Genomic DNA, 24086 nt, shown 5'->3' with positions numbered 1-24086 from the left:
ACTTTTATTCCTTCATATGGAGACAGACAAAAGGAACAAATTAGAGAAGATGGCAGTAAAAATGTAACAATCAAACTATCTTTTTTTTTCTTGAAAAAATAGGAGGAAATTGATCACAAAACTAAGGAAATGTAAAAATCAAGCTATTTTGTGCAGGGTGCTTGCATGCATGTTGTAACAAGTCAAAATCAAAATCCAGCAACCATTACACAACCCATCGTACCTGCCATTTGGTGGAGAATCCATCCCCCCTGCTGTCACAGAGGCAGCTCTGTGAGTCACGCCTCTGCAGGTAGCTCTGCGGGAAACTCAGAACCCCAACCGGCTCGTCTGTCAGTGATTGTGAAGAGCAATGTTTGTCAATCGCTTGAATGAGACTCGTCCTGCATAATGTAAGAGTGAAAGGCTGTTTGGTTGACTGATAGATTGATTGATTGTGTACAATGTTGACAGACATTGTTATTGAGCCGACTCCTGAAGAGAAAGTGGTTTATGAGGTTGGTAGTTTTCATCCAATAAGATCTGAAGAGGAAGGAGGGAGACAGAAAGACGGACAGGTAGATAGAGGTCATCAGTCATACAGTGTCAGCTGTTTCTCTGTAATCTCAGTCAAGGGGGTGGAGATGGGGTTTGACTTCAACAAAATAATACACCTGAAAGACAGAGATGGAGTCCCTACTCTACAGATCACATGACACAACCTGCAACAAAATCATTGCAGCCAATCAAGTTATTTTCTAGGAAAAAGAAAATAAGCTTTTGTTGTTGCTGCTATGCTCTGCTCTAATGTAACATGATTTTAAGATTGATTATAAATGAAAAACTAAACAAATTAGTAAACAGCTAAGGTTTTTAATGACATTAGGTATAACTGCACTTGTTTTGCAGCAAGGCAGTGTCAACGTTGTTTTAAGCAATTCCAAATCTGCAAAACAAGCATGCACCAACACTACATTATCTGTATTAAAACAAAGTACAGGATCGTAGGTGGAATTAATGGGCCTAGGACCAACCATTTGTGCACTTGCCCCACCCTTAATGATTGAGAGAAACAGACTTTCTGTAATTATACTTTTAAAGAGTCACGTTCTATAGTTGAATGCATCCAGATTTTCATTCTGTAGTGCACTAATGAGGTCACACACTGAGGTTGGCTGAGAATGCCTGGCTCAAAATCTACACCCCAGTTCATCCCAAAGGTGCTTCATGGGGTTGAGTCAGGTCTCTGTATTCTAACACACTAAACTCATTACACCATGTCTCTAAAGTCCTTGCTTTGACTACCGGGCACAGTCATGATGGAATAGAAAAGGGCCTTCCCCAAACTGTTGCCACAAAGTTAGAAACAGAGTATTGTCCTAAATGTCTTGGTATGCTGGAGCAGTAAGATTGCTCTTCACTGGAGATAAGGTGCCTAGTCCAAACCCTGAAAACAGCCCTATACCATCATCCGTCCTCCACCAAACTTCACAGCTGGCACAATGCAGCCTGGCTGGAACCCAGACTCAACCACCTGACTGCCAAACAGAGAAGGGTGATTTGTCACTCTAGAGAACATGTTTCCACTGCTCAACAGTCCGGTTGGTTTCACACCACTCCATCACTTGGCAATGGACTTGGGGATGTGAGGCTTGCATGCAGCTACTCAGCCACAGAAACCTGTTCCCTGAAGCCCCTGCCACAGTTGTTGTGCTCACATTAATGCCAGTAGAAGTTCAGAACTCTTCAGTAATGACATCAGCAGGGCGTTTTGTTTTTACTTGGCAACTTAAACGCACTATGCACTTTAGTAGCCATTGACCCTGCTCTGTAATTTTCATGGTCTTCCGCTTCGTGGCTGGGTTGCTGTTGTTCCTAAATGCTTCCACTTTCTAATAATTTGACTTACAGTTGGCGGTGGAATATCCAGCAGGGAAGAAATTTCACAGACCCTCTTAGTGCAAAGGTTGTATCCATCACAGTACCAGACTGGAAGTCATTGAGCTCTCAGGGACGACCCATTTGTATCAGAAATGTTGACTGCATGGCTTAAGACTAGAAGATATATATTCCACAACAGAGTTCTGGGTCTGGGTCAAAAGGGAGGCACCCAGGTGGCAAACTCATTAGATGTCTAAACCACCTCAACAGGCTCCCTTAGGCGTGAAGGAGCAGTAGCTACTAGAGTTTGCAGACCATGATCAGTCTTTATGTGAGGCAAAATACGCTGGAAATTCAGAATCTAAAAAATGTCGTCACTGACTCTAACCATGAACACAAACTTCATTTAACCAAATTTAGCATTAGTTGTGCAATTAAAATAAGATAAGATATTAAAAAGGCAGTTACAGCACACATGCACATGTCTTGCCCCACAGGCAGAGCAAAGGGATCAAGATAACACCAGTGATTGTTCATGAAAACAGGGAGATTTAGAAGATTTTGCATTTTCTTGACATCAGCCCAGGGACATACCTCATCATGCACACAAACAAGATAATGGCATGGTAAATCTTTGAGAAAGGGAATGTTAGACATTATCAACCACATCCAGCAAATGAGATATGAGATATTATGTATGTAACTGTTATTCAGTATAGAATTGTTTTGTGTATGTGAAGATTAGGTCTAATATTATAATAATATTATGTGTATAAACATACAGGATAATTCTGTCAGATAAGCACAGGTGTTATCTACTGTATTCTGACTGAAGTGTGAGCCATGTAATTTATCTGAAATAGAAAACAGAAAGTAAACAAGTTGGACAAAATCTTATTCTGCCACAAACACTTTGTTTTAGTTGATAATGTTTGTGCTAGAAGCAGATCCTACAGTAGCTGTTATGGTTTGTCTGGCATTGAAACAACAAGCTTCTGTGACCAAGCAAATATTTACACTAAACCTTAATCTGAACCACAAACACTCGTGCAGAATTATTACTGGATACTTATTGTGTTGCATCCTTTTTCAGTTTTTGATCTGCATTAATTTACTCCTATTCTTGCTGGTATTTATATAGTTTTTTTTAACTAAGGCTTTTCACAATTTCCATTTTTCCTATCTTTTCACTTGACAGTTCTGCCAACACAATTATTGATTTTTCTGACTGATCTCCCTTCAAGTAGGTCTAAGCTGGCAGCCTTTCTCTCTTTCCAGTGTTTGTTGTCTTGTCTTTACTGGTGCAGCATGGTTGAAATATCACCAGGCTCTTCAAATCCGAGGGGAATTCTGCTGCAGCTTTCATATATGAAAAATACAACATTTAAATCCTTGTCAAAAAGGTCCAGAGATACTACAGGTGAAACAGGGTCAATGAAAGTGATAGTGCAGGGTTTCTGAAAAGGGTTTGTATGACGTACATGTCAATAATAAGTAGAATTGTCACAGGAGATGCTGGCCTCTTTAAGGAGAGACCCGTCAGAGAGCCAGCACAGAAGCAAAGCTATGTGGCTATGCAAGTGGGGTCGTCGGAGTCAGGGGAGATAACTGTAAAAACAGGGTTAAATCGCCATCAAGGTAAATGCACAGACCCTGCAGATATTAGATTTTACAATATATCAGTAATTTCTGCTTTAAAATGTTTGAGATAATGGTCCAAAATGTTAATTGAAGTTTAAGACATTTACTTGATATGTTGGGTGAATTGGCTGTAAACCTTTTTCCAGGCATTTTCAAGGAAATTTAAGGGAATTTGTTCAGAAATTTTGGTTGCTTGGTCAGACATTTTCATGGAAATTTTGGACTTATGTTTTTCTATTTTGGAGCATTCTGTTGGAGGTTTTAAAAGGGAATTTTGCTTTAATTTTGGGGGCATTTTTGTGGGAATTTGGGGGAATTGTACAGCTGTTTGTGGAAAACTGTTTGGACATTGTCAGGCATTTTCTTGGAAATTTGGGAAATGCACTTGTTTCTTGTGGGGAAATTAGATTTTAAGTTTTTGGGGAAATTTGCATTCAAATTTTCAAGAATTTTTATTGAATTTGTTTGGATGTATGAGGGACTTTTCTGTCAATAATGGGATTTTATTATATATCTGTATATTTTGGATTGTTGTATTGAGGGATTTTATTGGGGGAAATTTGCATTGAAATTTTTTGGCATTTTCATGGGAATTTGTGAAATTTATAGGTAATTTTTGGAAATTAGATTTGAATTTCAGGAGAGATTTGCTTTAAATATTTTTAAATAATTTTGATGGAATTTTTGGAAACGTATTTGTAATCTTTGATTTTGATAAGAAATTTTAAAGGGAATTTTCATTAAAAATCTGGGAAATTCGCTTGAAAAGATTCAGGTATTTACATGCAATTGTGGGGGAAATCTTCATTGGTATGATGATACTTCATGATAAAATTTCACTGAAACATTTGGGAAATATTTGAAGTAATTTTGGGGTACTTTTTATGGAATACTTTAAAAATGTGTCTGAATTTTCTCTGAAATTTAAGATAATTTCTTTGAAATTTTAGGCTATTTGCAAGGATGTTGCAAAGGAAATATTCCAAGAAATTCAGATGTTTAGTGAAATTTTGTCCATGCTTGTTAGCTTCAGCTTTTAGTGGCTGGGTGTTTCTTAGTTTTGTGAATATCTTCCACATGATTCTTTTTAGCTCAGATTTTTCTCAGAAATTAGCAAAAATATGTGGAGCAAACAACCCTGTCTTCATAGCCATGTGATCTAGCTTCCCTGCTCCTTAAAAAGAATGTACTGACCAATATCTCCTTTTGCTTAAATACTTAATATTGACAAGTACCCCCTACAACACCACTTCACAAATAGCATGAATATCACTTTAAGGTTATGTACTTGACCTGAATTAAGGCTGTGACACCAGTCAGGGCCAAGATAGTATAGGATAAAACTTAAATAGCTACACATAGAATTTACTGGTTGCAGGTTGGAGTCCTGATCTTGATGCTGTTTGATGCATATTTTTCCCTGCTGTCTCTATCCATATTTCCTGTCCCTCTTCAGCTGTCCAATCCAATAAAGACAAAAAAACCCAGACAATAATCTTAAAAAAAACTAAAAACTAAAAACAAAAAGGGACTCAAATAATCAGACTGGTTCTGCACTTTTAAGCTAAGGTCAGGAGTAGATCAGCAAAGAGCCTTCAAGCAGGAAAGCATGATTGGCACAAAACTAAGAAACTATTTAGAAAATAATGGTCAATCCACATAGTCTTCCTCCAGGCTGTTGATATGAATATGCTTTGAGTCAACTTTTTTTAATCTAAAGTTAAAAAGAAAATCTTGTATTTATCTGAATTGGAGACTGAGGTGTGGGTTGTTTTAAATTCAAAATGCTTTGTCTACCACCTGAGGTCCTATGTGCCTGTGTACAAAGCAATAACTACCTTCAAGAGTGAAGGAGGGCTGTGCTTTAATAGCATTATGTTGAATTAAAGTCCAGAAATACTTCCACTTATTGCATTCTTGTTGAATCTAATAAAGCTCAGCAAGGACATCTGCAACTGATTCAACTTATGTTTCTAAACTTGAAGATATTTGCTGGCATCTTACCTTGAGACCTTGTCTTTCTCTAACAACTTACCAAAATTCTTCAGAACCTTTTTCATTTCTATCATAAAATCAGAGTGAATTAATGGGCCTGGGATTAAACTGGGAGATGTTCTCAGATTGATGTGGTGTGATCAGATATTTCTGGAGACATGAGTCACCACTGATAAGTGGTGATAAGTCCACTAATGGGTAATTATTTCTTTTTCATGCACAAGCCATCTTTAGCCACATGCAGAGACCAGACATCATTTTTAGTTTTGCTGTTATAGAATAACATTAATTATCTCCAGCTGATAGAATCTGTAATGATCTACTGATGACGTTGGTAAATGAGTGTTTCATATAATGGTATTGTTATTAAAAGGGCAAGAGGAGATTAAAGTTAGATAAGAAATTTGATGGCATCAGTGTTCACCAAATAAGAGAAATAGAAATTGGACTCAGAATAGAACTGGTTATCAGAATCTAACCGGAACACTGAATGCAGAACTCGCTGTGCTTCTTGGTGGATGCTTTTCTGACACATGGCATAAAGGATTGGATTGCTGCATTTGGTACACCGTTCTTTCACAACGTTTTTTTCATAAAAATTATGTTTGAGCTTTTATGCCTTCATTGTAGAGGAGGACAGTGAATAGAGCACTCTGAGCCTGCACACTTTCAAGGGGCAAGATGGGAAGACATGCCTTTACTTTCTTCTTCTTTAGTTTTTTAATGTGTCCTGTACCTGTGCTCTCTTTCCTTGTCACTCTGTCAATGAGTAGTCTGAATTGCCTGGAGGTAGTCTGGATTGAAGTAGATCAGGGATGGACAGCTGGCGCCCCCTTTTCACTCAAGACCATTTCATAGGTCAGGTCAGGTATGGGAGAATATGCCGGTTCAGCACTTTTGCCGTGTCAACCTTGGTCCTGTATTGCTCCAGCTTCTGATGGCCAACCTCCAGGCCTGTGCCAGGCCCATGTCCCATCTCTCCAGGTATCCCCTCCTAGCTGCTCCCTTGTGGTATGTAGGCATGTTACAGCGTCTGGACCAGCCCACCAGGTCCTGGGCACCCAGTATACAGTGAGCTGGATAAGGTGACCATAAAAAGGCAGCCGTTCCAGTATCAGGCAGCTTTCTCTTCCCATCCTTGCTCTCCTGAGGACGATATCATTAGACACACAGCCTTGCCAACGATACTTAAAGATGCACTGAAGAGAAGTTGTCACAAAGGAGTCTAGTCACAACTCTGGCAATCAGTCAACAACCAGGCCTCACAAGAGTTTAGTAAAGCCTAATTTATGCTTCTGTGTTGTGTTGTGTCGACGGCGTAGCTACGCACAGGCCTCTGCGTCAATGAGGACCCCTATGCCGTAGCCTGACGTGCACCTCCAAAAAACCCTAACTACACGTCCCAAGGGCTATGACTGGTCTGCTCAAAAAGTCATTTCTTCATCCAGGTCCCTCAGTGGGTGAACCAGTGTGGTAAATAACATTTGCAACAAAAGAATTTGTTCATTGATATCGATGAGCTCCAACTCCAAACACATCTGCTCCACCTCGGTCGCCACTGTTTACTGTGACCAGAAGATAAACAAGGATTCGGATGTGACCCTCTGAAACCACACACACACACACACAGCCACACCCCCACATGGCGGTGAATTGCAGAGCGACGCGCTCCCTCGACACAGAACTTGGAATGGTCAACGAAGGCGCATCGTCGATGTGACGCAAAAGCATAAATCAGGCTTTAGACTCCAAGGACCAAGGACCACCCCTCTAAGCATTGGCACATGTAATGTTCATGTTTTTCTTCTTGTTAGGTTGCCCATTTTCCCCCCATCCTTGGTATTCGACTTTCTTGTTAAATTTTCTTTTAGTTTCCTTTGGTTTCTCCCTAAAAAAATGGTTGGTTATTAACCAAAAGTCACCGGCACCAAAAGTCACCTCTGTCTGCTCTATTTTCAGGTAGCAGCATCTGCATACTATTCTCAAAATAAGAAACTTAAAATGGAAATAGAGGTTTTCTTTATATATAATAAATGAAACATTTGAACTGAAAGGAACTATGATCTATGAAAGTAAACACTGCATCCCTAATATTTTGCCACAGAGCAGAGAAGCTCAGCCCTCCTCGCTTTAAACCCAGTGAAGTGTAAATGCCAAAGGATGTTGTTACCTCCTGATAGCTCCGGCAGCACCTATAACTCTGGCACCCAAAGGAGCCTCAAAACATCTTGAAACAGAACAGAAAAGTGTATCTGCTGACAACCGTGATCCATATTTCAGACTGGGGTTTAATGACTATATTAAAAGCCCTATTAATCTTTGGTAATGATACTGCATGGTTATTGCCTCTGTGCTCTCAGTGTGGATGGTGGTTTTGTGCTACGGGAGATTAATCTAACAAATCATCTTTATTGTCAGCTGTCACACTGAAGTGAGGTATTTGTTAACACTGAAAATGACAATTATGGACACAGTATTGAGGGTTAAATATAGCTTTTTGATCCAATATGAGCCCCCAACCTCCTAAAGAGTATTTCTTAATTTTCTGTAGATTTATCACCAACCAAGAAAGTCAGTCTAAGGACATTTAAAACTCCAATGTAATTGAGAATTTCTGTAATATTTCATGCACATTTGAGTCATTTCCTGATGGTTTTCAGTCAAACTATTGGTGCATTTTTTTAAATAGTTAAAGTTTAAGAATGCCCTAGGATGGGGATCAGATAAAGATGGGTGGAAGCAGAAGGACAACAGATGGGATAAAAGTATCAAGGGTGGGAATCGGAAAAGCTAACTTGGACAATAACTCAAGAAGAGTTCAGCCATGAGGCAAGAAATCCACTGAGGTACCTTAAAAATCCTTCACTTCAACTTTATCTTTGAGAAGCCATTATGCTAGAAAGGCAATTACAACAACGAAGCATCTTCCCGCTGCTTTGAAAAGAATGTTGTGGGAAAAATGTTTGAAATACCGGCTGGGATGGGACTCCCACTTTCCATTGCAAGTTACCTGTGAATTTCAGCAAGTCAAATCAAGGACATCTCATTATTAGGATTGATCTTCAAAGATGCTGTCGACTGGGTTTGGCTCTATTCATGCTATGACTGTTGCTCTTTTTACAGGCTGAAAGCCACAGAGTTAGAAAATAAAGAGAATAGATAAAACAAGAGAAAGTCAAGGAAAGGACAGGGGGCAAGGGTTTAAGGCAGAGGGAGAGGGAAGCGGGTGTTATGGATGACAAGGGATGGATGGATACAAAAATTGGCGGATAAAGACAAAGAACAGAGGATGGAGGACGTGACAGGCTTTCATGTGTGCTGTAATTGAGCTTGAAATCGCCCCATATTCAAACTTAATGGTAAACTTTTATTCACCTCCCCATTTCTCATTTACTGCCTTTATCGCTCTCTCTCATCTTTTCTCTCATCCCCCTCTCTCTCTCTCTCTTCCTCCCTACCGTCCTCTCTTGTTTCCTTGTGCACATGAAAGCGACAGGCCTGTCTGGTGCTGGGTTATGAATATTAAAGTCCTGCTTCTCTACTTTTGTTTATGCCAGACTTTTGAAGGCTTGTCCACTCGTTTTTACTCCACAACCTTTCCTCTGTCCTTCACCCTGCTCCCACACAAAGCTTAATCACTTGTTTATTAACACCCAAATATCTTATCACCTAACCTAGATACACCCTTCACCCTGTTTCTCAATGTTGATCCCCTTTATGACATCAGATGCCACTGGCAGTATTAAAGCTCATCTCTTTATACCCTATATGTGCAGATGTCTCTATGTTTGCCCATGTTATTACATGACTGTCTGCAGGAGGGTACTTTGCATGCCTACCAGGCAGCATCTGAGTCATTTTAGTGTGGCGGCAGAGGCCCCAGGTGTGAGAGGGATATTAGAGAAGGCTCTTATGGAGCCAGTTTAAATTAAACACAGTTTAGGAGACTGCGTTTTGTCAAGACCGTTCCATCAGCACCATTTTTTGGGGGAACAGGTAATCTCTTTTTGATTGAAGATAAAATACTTCCTAACCATTCTTTGTATCACCAAAAATTGGGTGTTATTTTACATTTTCTGCATCATATTTCTTATGAAAGGGTTTTTTTCCTTTTAAGAACAAGAGAATGCTATAAAGACTTGTGAAAAGTATTTGCTCCCTTCCTGATTTCTTCCTTTCTTTTTTGTTGCATTTTTGTCACAATTAAAAGTTTCAGAAACAAACGCAAGCGAGCAGGTCTTAAGTCTTTGAGGCATGCTTCTAGTTTAAATAGCTGAGTTTTATCATCTGGCTTTATGTTGGGTATCATCAGCATAGTAATGAAGATCTATAGCATGGTTCCTCATAATGTCACTTGGAGGAAGAATATAAAGGGTGAAAAGAATCGGTCCAAGCACAGAACCCTGAGGAACACCATAGCTAACTAGAAGACTTATTATTGACATGTACAAACTGAGATCAATCTGAGAGATATGAGCTAAACCAGATTCAGGCTACTCTTGTAATTCCAAGTAATTGCTCAAGTCTCTGTAACACGATATGAATAGTATCAAATGAAGCACTGAGATCTAATAAAACAAGTTCAGAGAGAAGACCTCTGTCAGAGGCTAACAGTAGATCATTAGACACTTTAACTAATTCAGCTTCAGTGCTATGGTGGGCTCTAAATCCTGATTGAAAGTCTTTAAATTGACTGTTATTTTGAAGAAAGTCACTGATTGGCCACTTCTTTCTCAAGGATCTTAGCAATGAAAGGAATACTGGATATGGATCTACAAATAACTAAGGAGCCTGAATCAAGTGTTGGCTTCTTGAGTAAAGGTTTAATTACAGCTACTTTAAAAGACTGTGGCACACATCCTGTCAACAATGACATACACTATATTGCCAAAAGTATTCACCTATCCATCCAAATAATTGAAATCAGGTGTTCCAATCACATCCATGGCCACAGGTGTATAAAATCAAGCACTTAGGCATGCAGATTGTTTCTACAAACATTTGTGAAAGAATGGGTCGCTCTAAGGAGCTCAGTGAAGTCCAGCATGGTACTGTGATAGGATGCCACCTGTGCATCAAGTCCAGTCATGAAATTTCCTGGCTCCTAAATATTCCACAGTCAACTGTCAGTGGTATTATAACAAAGTGGAAGCGACTGGGAAAGACAGCAACTCAGCCACGAAGTGGTAGGCCACGTAAAATGACGGAGTGGGGTCATAGCATAGTGCGCAGAGGTGGCCAACTTTCTGCAGTCAATCGCTACAGACCTCCAAACTTCATGTGGCCTTCAGATTAGCTCAAGAACAGTGCATAGAGAGCTTCATGGAATGGGTTTCCATGGCTGAGCAGCTGCATCCAAGCCATACATCACCAAGCGCAATGCAAAGCGTCGGATGCAGTGATGTAAAGCACGCCGCCACTGGACTCTGGAGCAGTGGAGATGCATTCTCTGGAGTGACGAATCGCGCTCCTCCTTCTGGCAATCTTATGGACAAGTCTGAGTTTGGCGGTTGCCAGGAGAACACTATTTGTCTGACTGCATTGTGCCAAGTGTAAAGTTTGGTGGAGGGGGGATTATGGTGTGGGGTTGTTTTTCAGGAGCTGGACTTGGCCCCTTAGTTCCAGTGAAAGGAACTCTGAATGCTTCTGCATACCAAGAGATTTTGGATAATTCCATGCTCCCAACTTTGTGGGAACAGTTTGGGGATGGCCCCTTCCTGTTCCAACATGACTGTGCTCCAGTGCACAAAGCAAGGCCCATAAAGACATGGATGAGAGAGTTTGGTGTGGATGAACTTGACTGGCCTGCACAGAGTCCTGACCTCAACCCGACAGAACACCTTTGGGATGAATTAGAGCGGACACTGAGAGCCAGGCCTTCTCGTCCAACATCAGTGTGTGACCTCACAAATGCGCTTCTGGAAGAATGGTCAAAAATTCCCATAAACACACTCCTAAACCTTGTGGAAAAAGCCTTCCCAGAAGAGTTGAAGCTGTTATAGCTGCAAAGAGTGGACCAAGGCCTCTAACAGCTGTGAGCCACATAGTTTTGTCTCCATGTTAGCACAAGTCAGATCTTAATATTTCATAAGTGGTTATAAAGAATGTCCATGCATTACACTCCATTTTGGAAAAACAATCTATCAAGTTTAGGGAGTGAGAAAGTGGAAGAAAATTAAGAATATCCTCTGGTGGGACACTCCTGGTTCCTTGTCATCCTCTGTGCAACCTCTTCCCTTGTTACTTGTCCATCTTAATAGGAGCAACAGAGAGAAAATAGGAACAGGGTGACTTGGAATAAACCTGGGGAGCTGCATTGCATCACTTGTAGAGTGTCAGGATACTGCAAAAGGAAACTCTGTAACCAAACTAATGTTGTAGCTGGCACTCGCTTACATTGCATGCAGTTTGGACATGTTGCTACACATGCTAAAAGACTATTTTGCAAGGACATTAATATGGTGTGCCTTGAGACGTCAGCTTGATTTTTGGTGTGCCCTGGGCAAAAAAAGTTTGAAAACCACTGGTTTAGATGATGAGATGATTGATGTGAGTTCTTGAATATTGATTTGGGAGAAACACTGTAGGTGGTTATGTGGTTTTAAAGCTGAGTTTGCTGTAACAGAGATCAAGGATGAATCAACATCTGGGTCATCATTTTTAAAATCTTATCATTTAAAAAGCCCATGTATTCATCACAGCTAAGAGATAAAGGAATGCAGGGCTCAGTGGAGCTGTGACTGTCTGTCAGCCTGGCTACAGTGCTGAAAGGGTGTCTAGGATTGGTTTATTCTCTTCGATTTAAGTAGAGTAATAGGCAGCTCAAGCATGTAGCAGGTCTTTTAGGTAGTTATGATTATGCTGCCAGCACACATGATTCTTCTGAATAATTTAAGCGCCATATTCTTTCAAATTTTCACGCAGTTGTTGAGGAAGAGGAGTTTCTGAATTGAACTCAGGAGCTCGTCTCTGTCATTTAATAGTCCTCTGTTTTAGGACTACAAAAAAAAAACAAATTAGTTTGAAATAGAACTGGCAATGAGTGTACCACATGATTGTGGCCTAGTCTCCTTTGCAGAATTGTTTTAACCCCTTAACGCCTGTTGTATCATATTTGATACATACTTTTATAATACCTCTAACTAATCAATATTATCATAAATGACTAAAAAAAACTTCTGAATACAATCTGATAAATGATTAAAATGCCCTCAAGTGGATTATCAGTTACCAAAAACACCTAATGTATCAAATGAGATACAAAAAGTATATATATCAAACTTTTTGGAAATTTAGTTTTTTGGGGGGATTTCATTGCAGAGTGAAATAAACATTTCACTTCCAAAAAAATAGAATTATCTGGCTATAATTTGTGTTTTCAGGCTTTAAGGGGTTAATTCAGCCACATTTGATGATTTTTGAGCATGAATGGCCAGTTTTTGTTGGCCAGTGTTTCTGATCATTGTCCTGCTAAATAACCCAAGTGCGATTGAGTTTGAGATCACAAACTGATGGCTGGACATGCTCCTTCAGTATTTAAAGATAGAGTTTATGGGTCAATCAATTATGGCAAGCCTTCCAGGTCCCGAAGAAGCAAAGCACCACCACCATGTTTGATTGTTAGGATGATGGTCTTTTAATGAAATTCTCTTCCAAACAGTTCAACTTCTGTCACAACAGTCCACAGAACAATTTCCCAAAAGTCTTGGGTATCATCAAGATGTGTTGTGTGGTTTTCAAGTGGTTCTCACCTTGGAAGTCTCCCATGAATGCAATTTTGCCCAGTCTCTTTCTTATTACTGAATCATGAACACTGAACTTGAACTGAACTGACTACAATGAGGCCTGCAGGTCCTTAGATGTTGTTCTGGATTCTTTTGTGGCATCCTGGATTAGTAGTTAATTTGCTCTTAGAATATTTTTTATAGGCTGGAAACTTCTCAGAAGGTTCATCACTGTTCCAAATTTTCCCCATTGGTGGGTAATGCAGCTTTGTGTGTTGCTTTTGGGGATCTTTTAGCCTACTTCACTTTGTCAGAAAGGTTCTGTTTAAGGGATTTCTTGATTCAACAGGTCAGGCACTAATCAGGTCTGAGTGTGACTAGCTAAATTGAACTAAGCATTCCAAAAAAATGTGGCTAATCACAGTTAATGCAGTTAACTCATGATTTTAAAAAACAGGAAGGATTGTAAATGGCAGCTTGTAGCTTGACACAGCATTAATGAAACAGTCAAAGAAGACTGCTTGTGTGTGCATGTTTGCATGTTGTGAACCAAATTCCCTTCTCATTCCGTGCACTCTCCCACAGCCTATTTCCATGGAAATTAAAGCTTAATGCCGACATCATGGCTTTTCCCAACTGGAGACACGTACACGCACTCTTGCACAACATGCAGAAAAGAAACTCTGGAGCATGTTGAAGTTGACAGAGCAGAACTCAGGGAATAAAAAGCAGAGAAATATGTTGGATTTATAAATATGGAGGGAAGATAAGAGGATCAGAGAATCTGAGTGTTTCTGGCTCACTGATCAGAACTCTCACCGTGTCGTACAATTGCACTATGATTGACTTAATTCAGCTGAAACAGCAGGTCAGGGGAGATAAATGCACACTCGATCAGGTGTGATGTTCTTTCTTGATATCAGAAACTCCTGTTATGTTGCAGTATTGTGCTAAACAAACAAATGGGGAGAGTAGATTGGAATTACATGCTTCTAAAATGTGATGTGCAGTAAAAGCCTCAAAAACTATATCTTGAAGTATGATTCTAAGGGTAGGGCGGCTGTTTATAAATCACCATAATTACAGGTTGGGATTTGTCTCCTCACTGAACAATCATGATTTCCAGCAGTGCTATTACTGAGAAAAGTCTCCATTTTTCTCGTACACAGCTCTAGATAGTCTCTTAGTGTTTGTCACTCTCCTACTATCTCTTCTGTTCATGCTGTATGCTTTTATACAAGCCTTAATGGAAAATCTTTATTTCGTTCTTATGGAAACACTGCGTTAGGAAACACTGCACACCTAATACAGTAATAAAACATGCACAGCTGCACCACAAACATACCCACAGAAGTGTATACAGTCAAGCACAGACGTCTTAGAACAAACAACATAAGGCACAAGACATTTTTATCCAGATAAAATAATCTAAAAGATGGCATAGCTAAAGAACTTTCTATAGTTGTGAAACTTCAAATTTCAATTGTGCACCTTACCCGAGATTGCATCAACACATCCACAGCCTCTACACAAGGTATGAAAGTACCAGCAACAGGTGTAACTGTAAAAACAAGCAGAGTAAGAGATTATTATGATGAATTGTTAAGTAATTTTGAAGCTCAAAAGTAAGGGATCTATAGGAAAGGTTTTTTAAAAATATCAAGTCAGATGGGTACAGCTGCTTTGCATAAATTTGCGAGTTTTAGGTAAAAATGGACCAAAAAACAATGCTGGCTCAACTGTATGCTATATTGAAAATTTCTAGAAGCATATTATTTTACCCAAAAAGCCTCTTTTTTTGGCACTAATTGGCAATGCAAGCTTTGTCTACAAGCCATGTGTTGCTCCGCCTTAGCATATCGCCATCTCTTGATCAGCTCTTTAGATCTGCAGCTTTGACAGAGGATACAACAAACAAAGCTAAAGTACAACTAAAATGAGTGATCTAAAGTCAAGTGATGATGGAATGCCCTTTACTGTGGTTATAAGAGGATACTTTTAAGAGCTGAGTACACAGAGGGACCATTTCTACAGATGGAGACTCAGCAGTGAGAAAGTTGGGGAGATACACTTCAGTGGAGTCTCTCTAGCAGGAGAAATCCAGAGTTAACTGCTGGTGAAGTTGTGCAAACTGAGAGCCCATGCCAATGAACATGAAAGCAACTGTTATCAAGAGCGGTACTTAGTTACAACACTTCTTAAGGGCATTTGTGATTGAAGAAACCTATTCACGTTTGCCTGCAGCCTGCATCACTCCCCATCCAGAGTTCCCTGTCTTACAAAATGCTGGTGTTTACAGACCTTCTTAAACCTTCTGAAGATAAATTAGGAAAACTAATCCCAACCTGAGGAGCTGAATGGAAGTATCTCACCTAGTAAGTTAATGGCTTTCGCTTTATTGTTCTTCTGGCTGATAACTAGCCAAGCTACATTTTGCATGGTATATCTACTTGAAAAGTATGAGCTCATTTTAAATCTGACGGTGGCAACACATCTCAAAAAAAGTAGGGTGAGGAGGCTACTGTTTCCTAACCTAATTTTGCTTTGTTTTGATCAAGGAATTATTGATGTTTTTGTGTTATGCCAACATCTGCCTGGCCAGAACTTGCGTAATTTAATTAACAATCTCTCAAACTATAAAGTACCATAAAAACCAACAAAAACGGTGTATATGCACCAGCCTCCCTTGTATCTTGTCCTGTATAAATAATACAACTTTTTCACGTCAGCTAAGCAAATCACATTCATTGCAATATTTGCATTTTTGCAAACCTCATGCATGTGAACGTAAGACTACTGGAACTCTAACATACAAATGTTCATTGAAAGTACCTTTGAAGCATCACTTGGCTTTATGGTACCCCGCTAAATGAAACAAAGCATGATACAGTAATACATAAGCATGCCATGTGCTCTAATAACCTTGTAAAGCAGATGGATACGCCCGTTTCCGTGTTTCTCACTGGTGAATCCATCTTGCAAAGTTCCTGTCTGAGTCGTTTGGGTCCAGTTAGAAAGTGACAGGACCAATCAGCGTCGAGGGGCGTGGCGGAGTCATGATGTAAGCAAGCAGCAACAAGAGACTGGTGTAAATATGGCAGAAGACATTAGCGTGGATGCTGCTAAAGCACCAGTTTTAACAGAACTTGACAACATTTCTTCGTTAAAAGAAGAACAATGAACAGCAGTGAGTTGTTTTCTTTTAAAAAAAAATGACAAATGTCGTGTACCGACATGCGTACAGTTGCCATGGTTTGCGTTGTGCAGCTCTAACGGAGTTTACTCCTCGGTAGGAGCTAGGTTATGTGTTTTGTGGCTCTGATGGGAAAGAACATGGGAAAGACACAACGTTCATCCAGTCACCCTCTGAGCGTTTTTTTAAAGCTCTGCCCTTTCCCAAACGCCGTCTATGAGTGGTTTACCAGATGGATGTGTGAAAAAAATCCATCTGGTGTGTCAGGTTAGTGCTCAAGTGGAAGTGAAGTGGAACTAGATCTACAATGTACAGTAACGCATGCACATTTACAGTCTATATAGCCTCCACATGCAGTGCCCCCATCAACAGCCATACTGCCCCAATACAAACAGGTTAACTCACTACATGCACAGAAAAACACAAGTGTGTGCGGCAGCTGTAAGCTCAGGGGAGATAGCGGTGTGTGTAACCAAACACAATGATTAGCATGCCCACAGTGTCTGGATCCTCTCCCATTATTGGCTTTAGATGAAATCAGGATCGACTGATCACTTGGCCTGAGCCTCTCAGCTGTGTGTGTTTGTTTATGTGTTGAAGATATTGTGTAACATGTGGTGTGTTTTACAGGTACAGCAGTCTTTGCAGTTACATGAGGTGAGGTTTTGAGTGTTTTTTGTGCCAATGTTTGCATTACCAAGTGTTTCATGTGGACATTTATGCATGTTTATGCTGATGTTTATGTTTATGTGTGATTCTGGGAGTGACGCCCACTCCTCTCAGCTTGTATCCCCGAGTGAGAGCTTCCTAGAGGTCTGAGCAGGAGGTACAATACACATGCACAGACGCACACAGCGCGCTAATCTGCCCAACTTCCTCAGGGTGTAGGATGAAAAGAATTTTTAAACACAGAGCCGTCTGAAGGACCCTCATACATATTTCATCCTGCACAGCTCATCCTGCTATCATAAAGCAGATTAATTGGACATTTACCCAGTCATCAATCGATTTAGGAAAAATATCAGTATTATATTCTCTCGCCCTACCCACGCTCACTTAGCTTTTCTATTGCTCTTATGTTTTTACCAGCCTGTCTGCTCTCCCCGGGGTTCACTGAAGTAATGGCCTGGAGTGGCCATTACCGCTGTGTCAGTCCTGGGTGATCTTGTCAGCCAAAGAAGTGTGCTGTAATGTGTGTATTTCACGGCGGCACTCACACCAGTGGCCGTTTCGTAGCAATTTGCTGCACCCTGTGCTTGTCTCAGCAGAGATGTTTTTTTCATTGAATCAAGTCACAGCCAATCACAGCTGTGGGGAAAGTTTGTTAACATCTGTGGTCCTGCAAAGTTAAGTAGCAGCTCAACACCTGCTGCCAGGTTTCCAAATATGACAGCATGACGTCAAACCTGATGTTAAATTTATATGCCATAGCACATCGGAAACACATTTTATTAATTTAAAAAATGGCCTACTGACTTTCATGTTCAACAGAATTAAACAGAAATAGAGCACATCTTTCAGCTAGACTCGTTTTATCAGATTTCTTGCAGCATAAAAACTTATTAAAGTTTAAGGGCAAACAAGGACATTTGAACTCATTGAATGAGTGCAGATCTGAGAAGAAAATCTAAGGAAAAGTTTGAAGGTTGATACAGGACAAGCAATGCAAAGGGTATTTAAAAAATCTATGATACAAGATAATATAATGTTGACATTCTGTTTTTTTACTCCTATTCATAGGTTTCAGTCACATGACTTACACATAGACTTAGTGGGCAAAAGGAGTTTAGAAAAGTAGCAGTGGTGTGGAACGAGATGATGAACAACAGACTCATTTACAACAACCAGAGTCTCCACTATTCAACTCCAAATCTCACACAGTCAAACATGACTTAGTAAATGAGACAAATGTGGCTAATTGTTGGCTAACTGCTACATTCATTGTTGTAGCAAATTCAGTCAAGCTCCTCCCCTTGTCAACTTGATTGTGGTTTGTTTTGCAGGACATGTGTTGCTGCCAATCAACAACTTGGTCATTTATTTGTAACCTCCATTTTACTTTATGGTTCATGACTACTATCGTTGCCATGGCTGTGTTTGTTGTGCTTCCTCCTTCAGTCAGCATGCCCTGATTGGCGATTGGTCTGTTCCACAAAACAATCCAGCTCATGTGTCCCATGTTCACCTGACAAAAAAGGATTTCTGATCGGGAAGTATCAAGCATATTAAGTATTGACTTTGGAAAAGCAACAGTGACTCTGAACACACCTCACACCATGGAAAAAACTGAAGCACTGTCCTTCGCAGAACTTAAGTGGAGAATCCTTCCTCTCACATAGATGCCAGGATGAAACACTAGTAAAATATAGACAATGCTATGTGTTGAAAAGAAGTCTGGGTCGATAAAGCAACCATCTGTAAAGTGAAGGTTAAAAAAATTCTTAATCATTAGAGAAGGCTTGAGTGCTCATCAGCAAACATCAGCTATTCATTAGTTGATTATCAAAATTCATGGCTCATGGCTTATTCATTTATTGGTTGGATTGTTGGTGTTTGGTTGATTGATTCATTGTTGGTGGTTAGTTGGTTTGTTAATATGTTGGTTGGTACATTCATTTAGTTGCTGGTTGTTTGGTTGGTTCAGACAGTTTTTTGTTGTTATTTTGCTGGCTGGTTGGTACATTTGTTTAACAGGTTGTTTAATTTCTTTGCTGGTTTGTTGTTGGTAGGTTTGTTACTTTGTTCATTTGTTGGTTACATTTGTTTATTTGTTGGTTGGTTAGTTAATTGTTAGTCAGTTAGTTTGTTTGTTGAGTTGTCAGGCAGTTAGTACATTCATTCAGTTGCTGGTTGTCTTATTGATTGGTTCATAGCATTATCCCTTAGTTTGTCAGTTTCCTGGCTGGTTGGTTAGTAAGTTGGTTTCTTCATTGTTGGTGGGTTAGTTAGTTGGATTCATTCAGTCGTTGGTTGGTTGGTACATTCACTCATTTGCCTTTCAGTTGGTTGTTACATGCAATTATTACTTAGTTGGTAAGTTGGCTGGCTGATTGGTACATACTTTAATGCAATAGTAGGCTTGGTGGTTGGAAAATTAGTTCAGTTGCTGTATGGTTAGTTGGTTGGTACTTTTATTCAATTGCTATTTGGTTCGTTTGTTGGTTGGTTCATTGTTGGTGAGTTAGTTGTTTCATTTCTTGGTTGGTTGGTACATTTCTTCGATTGTTTATTGTTTGGTTGATTTGTTAATTTGTTTGTTGGTTCATTCCCCATGTAGCTGCAAAATCTGTACAGATATCATAATTAATACAATCATAATAACAAGCAGAGTTGCATGGCGGCACAGGGGTTAGAGCTGTTGCCTCACAGCAAAAAGGTTTGCATGTTCTCCCCATGCATGCATGGGTTTTCTCTGGGTACTTCCAGCTTCCTCCTACCACCAAAAAATCATGCTTGTTAGGTTAACTGGTGACTCAAAATGGGCCATAGGTGTGAATGTGAGCATGCATGGCTGTCTGTCTCCATATGTCAGCCCTGTGATTGACTGGCGACCAGTCCAGGGTGTATCCTGCCTCTTGTATAGAAAATGGATGGATAGAGAGATGGATACGCACAAGTAATTTTACAATATTAATCATTATATTACAGATTTTGTTCTTTAACATACAGTGCTTGACAAATTCATTAGACCACTACCCAAAGTAAGGTTTATGCCACAGCTCCCTAAATTAACAGCATTGGTAATTACCAAAATCATTTTTTATGTTTCTGCAATGGTTAATACACCAATATGTAGAAGCTCTTTAATCCAAATGATATTTTTAATGCTAAAACATAATTATTATTGTTATCCATGAAATTTCAAATTCACTGATTTACAAAATAATTGAAAAAATAGTAAAGCACATTATTATTATTTCTTGATTAATATATCAAATGATAGTTATTTACTTGCATTCCTGAACAGAAAAAATGAGTTTTATTGGTTGAATGTTATGCTTGATTCATTTCTGACTTCTCAGAGAAGCCCAGTGAGCCGGCTCAAATTTGGGCATAAAAAGGTGAATTTGGTTTGAAATTCCTCATTCCTGTTCAAAATGGTAAAACGTGGAGAGCTCACTGAAAATGAAAGAGTCCACATTATAGCACTACATGATGCTGGATGGTCTCTGAGACAAATAGGGAAAGATATAAAGTGTTCTCACAGTGTGGTCAAGTATGCTTTGGAGTCAATTTCCGAGACTAGTATTTACAAAATGCGCCAAGGAAGAGGCAAGAAACCAAAGTTAACTGAAGCAGATGTTAGACACCTCAAGATTTTAAGTACTAGAGACAGAAGGAAGACCACTGCTGATCTTCAGGCAGAGATGAATGCTTCTAGATCAGAGTCTGAGAAAGTCTCCAGAATGACCATAAGCAGACGACTGATGGAACAAGGCTTAGAGGGAAGAATAGCTGCTAAGAAGCCATTATTGAGGCCTGCAATCATCCAGAAAGGCCTCAGATTTGCCAGTGAGCACAGACACTGGAGTGTTGATGACTGGAAGAAGCTACTCTGGACGGACCAGTCCAAGTTTAGACTCTTCGGTCAGCATGGTCGTGTTTATGTCCGCAGAAAAGCTGGAGAAGGTTTTGATGCCAGATGCATTGCACCCACAGTGAAACACAGTGGAGATATTATCATGATATGGGGTGCCACTTGTGGATACGGTGTGAGCAAATGAGTGAAAATGGACGGTATCATGAACAAGAACGTCTAACACAACATCTTAGTGCATCATGGAATCCCTTCTGGACTGAATCTGATTGGTCGTGGGTTCATATACCAACAAGACGATGACCCCGGGCATACTTCAAAGCTGTGCAGAGAAAAGGAATCTGGAGTACTGGAACTGATGGACTGGCCAAGTCAAAGTCCAGATTTGAATCCTATTGAACAAATTTGGGATTTAGTAGATTCAAAGACTGATGGCGCAAAAGTTTAACCAAAAGCAAATCTGTGGGTACAGCTAGAAACTATTTGGAACTCAATAACAAAAGAGACTGTGAAAAAGTACATAAAAACAATGCCAGCAAGAACGCAAGCTGTTATCAAGGCCAAAGGAGGCCATACAAAATATGAAGTTTTTTGGTTATTATGTGTGAAAAAGGACTATTCAGTTGGTTCAGTTTTTTATTTGCCAAATAAATAACAATAAAAAATTTTAGTTTTAAACAAGTATTTGAAAGATTTCTAAAATATTTAGGTTTTCTCGTTTTTATTACAGGTGGTCTAATAAATTTGTTAAGTACTGTATGTCAATATTAAGATTATTCAATGCATTGGTATTGGTTGTTAGGTTCACTTATTCATTTGTTGGTTAGTTGGTTTGTTGGAGTATTTGTTTAAAAGTGAAAGTTTTTTTCTCCTCAGTGCAAAAGACAAGAATGGTGTTGGTGTTGGTCTTTCCGAAATAAACAGCCATGAAAACTGAAAGTCATTAAAATGACCCCCCCATACCCCCACCCTGAAAAAAACGTGTTTGCTCAGACACCAGCAAACACAATCCACACTCCAGTTTCATGTACAAGATAAACCCACAACTGAAAACAACAGAAGAAATTATGTAAATAGTATATAGCAGCAGCTAAACACCCTTTCTTTATGGTAACTGTGAGAAATTTGTAACTTCTGCTGCAAAGTTGAGCTCAGGTCCCTGTGCTGTCAGAAACAGCTGGAGACACCTGGAATGAAACCGTTTCCCAGTGGGTACACAGTCCTTCCCTTCCCCTAGAGTGTGTTTTACCTCACGGTGTGTGAGTGTTGCTTTAAGTTGCTCTCTGCAGTCTGAGTCTGTCAAACAGACTGAGCAGGAGAAAAGAAGAATCTCTATCAGGCAAGAGCTCAGGGAGGTAGGAGAGGTAAAGGCTTTTGCTAGAGGCCAAAACTGTTTAACTTCAAATCAGATGCTGCAGAAGAAAAGTGGAGTTTTTTTAAGCTTCATGTGGCAGAGTTTGGATGTATCACATGCTAAAACACAATATTTACATGTTGAAATTATATTTTTTTGAATGATCCACTAGGTAAAGAGGCAAACAAGAAAGAAAATGTGAGTGTGCACTTATTCCTACAAGTGTATCAGTATGTAAGGGAAATCGTCTGCTGTCTCAGCCAATCATTGAGAAACAGAACAGCAGAGAATCTCAGCTGACAGCCCAGTGGCTTGAATGTAACTCCCAAATTGCTCTCTCTCATCTGTGCCTCTTTGCACCTGCTTTCTCTTAAACACAATGCTTTAGTCACTGCATTCAATAATTTAAGGCACAACAAGAGCTAAATGAATTTCAATGACAATTTCCTCTCAGCAGACTGATGAGAAAAATGAAAAAATTAAACAGATGAAACTGAAATAATTATATCTTAGAATTACAGAATTATAATTATATTTTGATGTAAATTTGCCCAATCTATCAGCCACTGTGGTCTATGGATGATTCAAAGCATCAGAAAGCCAGAAAGAAGACTTTGGCTCTTCTCAGGTACAGAGCCAGGCAGTTCTGATCATAAGCTTATCATAAGGTCAAGGGGAAGGATAAAGGTGTGAGAGCTTTCCTCCATTCAGATTGTAGCATTTTGTTTTAATTTGAGAGGATCTTATTTCTCCTGAGTGGGCGTGGCTTCAGCTCATTCAACAGATACAACCACACCATCCTGTAGCAGATTTACTGTCTCATTTTTCATGATTTTGAAGCTTAATTTTATAAACTGAGATGTTTTATCTGACTGAAATTTGACTTGGGGGTTCATAACACAGTAACATGTCATACAAGAAACCTAAATGCAGATTTATTATCACTTTACAGGGTCTTCAATACAGCCTCATTGGACAGTTTTTGAACCTGTTTAACATCATGCCACAGCACTTTGACTGGGCCACTCCAAAACCTGAATTTTGTGGGGGGTTTTAAAGCCATTAAGGAACTTGCTGGTGTGTTTCAGGTCATTGCTCTGTTGCATAACTCAACAGAGCTTGAGCTTGAAGTCACCCACTGATGGCCGGACATTCTCCTTCAGGATTTTCTGGGAGAGTAGAATTCATGGTTCCATTAATTACAGCAAACAGTCTAGGTCCTGAGCAGCAAAGCAGCCCCAGACCATCACAATGCCGCCACAGTGTTTGACTTTTGGTATGATGTACGCTTTATGAAAAAAGTTCTTTAGTCTCATCTGTCCAGAGGACACTTTCCCAGAAGCTTTAGGGATAAATGAGATTTTGGCAAATGTGAGTCAAGTCTTTGTGTACTTTTTTGTCAGCAGCAGTTTTGGCCTTGGAACTCTCCCATGGATGCCATTATTGCCCAGTCTCTTTCTTTATGTTGAATCTTGAATATGATATTATTCTGGGTTCTTTTGTGACCTCCTGGATGAGTCAACAAAAGCATTCATTGAGTAATTTTGGTAGGGCAACCACTCCCTGGGAAGGTTCAAGTCTTCCAAGTTTTCTCCCCTTGTGGATAATGGCTCTCACCATGGTTCCCTGGATCCCAAAAGCCTTAACAATGGTGTTGTAACCCTTTCCAGACTGATAGATGTCAATGACTTTGTTTCTCATCTGTTGATTTCATCTTGTTAATGATTGGTCAGTATGTGCTAAGGGCCATTCATCTTTATCCCAGCAATGTCCCAAAAGGTT

General features: G+C 39.7%; 1 long non-coding RNA gene across 1 annotated transcript; it reads right to left on the bottom strand.

Annotated features, from left to right (window-relative positions):
- Window positions 1-238: 238 nt before the first annotated feature.
- On the bottom strand, window positions 239-16183 carry LOC121524250. The gene is made up of 3 exons (XR_005993103.1): window positions 16143-16183; window positions 14717-14781; window positions 239-383 (listed from the first exon to the last, which is right to left on the bottom strand). It is a non-coding gene; the product is annotated as an uncharacterized LOC121524250 (long non-coding RNA).
- Between the last annotated feature and the right edge of the window lie 7903 nt (window positions 16184-24086).

Source organism: Cheilinus undulatus, linkage group 16, assembly GCF_018320785.1.
Source record: "Cheilinus undulatus linkage group 16, ASM1832078v1, whole genome shotgun sequence".
Taxonomy (NCBI): Eukaryota; Metazoa; Chordata; class Actinopteri; order Labriformes; family Labridae; genus Cheilinus; species Cheilinus undulatus.
This window is presented reverse-complemented; position numbering and strand designations above follow the sequence as displayed.